This window comes from Aplysia californica, unplaced genomic scaffold (assembly GCF_000002075.1).
Source record: "Aplysia californica isolate F4 #8 unplaced genomic scaffold, AplCal3.0 scaffold01643, whole genome shotgun sequence".
Lineage (NCBI taxonomy): Eukaryota > Metazoa > Mollusca > Gastropoda > Aplysiida > Aplysiidae > Aplysia > Aplysia californica.
In genome coordinates, this window is record NW_004798913.1 from 49329 (window position 1) to 50655 (window position 1327).

Sequence of the window (1327 nt, forward strand, 5' to 3'; positions counted from 1 at the left end):
TATATACACACACACACACATGCACACACACACATATGCACGCACACACAAGAGCAAAAAACACACGTAGACACATGTATGCACATGCACACTCAAACACACACACACGCATTGGTACACAAACAACCACACATATACATTAATACACAAATATAATCCTTTCAACGATCGTGGAACATGGTGAGGAAACAAACATGACAATAATATAATTATTTCTTGATGTTTCGCCCCCACACGTACAGAAACGGAAGCATGCCAGTTTGTCACAGACCCACCACCGCGCCTCAACAGTGCCTTGCATGATAGAAGTTATCACTGACACTCTTAAAAGAGTAAATGAACGATTGGTTGATAGTATGAATTTAATTTTATTTGTTCAACTGTTTTTAACGAAAGAACATTCATTGTTGAAATTTTACAGAGTAACTTGCTTTGATGTGAATACAAAAAGGATGAAATATTGAACAACACAAGCTGAACTGACATTTAAGAGGGACTATCTTTACAACACCAATTTGAAGGTGGAGAATAAAAAAATACAACCGAAGTTGCAACTGCAGAGTTAAAGTGCTGTAATTATGACCTTCATCAATACTATAAAAAACTTACATGAAATTGTGACAAACTGTAGTTTGTCCTGTGACAAACTGGGCCTGTGACAAACTGGGCAGCCCCTACAGAAACGAACTCATGCAAGGCTTGTATCATCGAAAGATGTCCCTCATAAAGAGGGGAGAGGAGAGATTGGGCATAAGTAGGAGGTATATGGCATAATTATACTTACTTCATTTATTAAACAAGTACAAACAAGTGATAATTGCATATATGCATGTAAAAACAATCAGAGCCTTCATTCTTCAGATAATCAGATAAAATCAAACTCCTCTCATCCTTGGTATTCACGCTTCTTCCATTAATAATCTAAAATGAATTAAGTATCAAAACAATAATGTGATACATACTCTATTCCTACCCACTCCTCCCCTAATATTTCAAATACATGTATGTACGTCAGGACAATTTATACAAAATAGGTGCATACATAATATATTCGTCAACATACATGAGCGTGTGCGCGTTTGCGTGTTTACGCGGGCGTTTATCCGTGTAGGTGTCTATTATGTGAAATCCTAAAGAAATGTTTTAGTTTTTAATTATTTGCTTTTTACCATTTTCTAATTCCTGTACTCTTGTTCGGCAAGGTCTCCTGGAGAAATACAATCGTCATTGTCGTTCGGGGGTTTTTTTTGGTGTGTGTGTGTGTGTGCGTGTGTGTGTGCGCGTGTGTGTGTATGCGTGTATGTGTGTGTGTGTGTGTGTGTGTGTG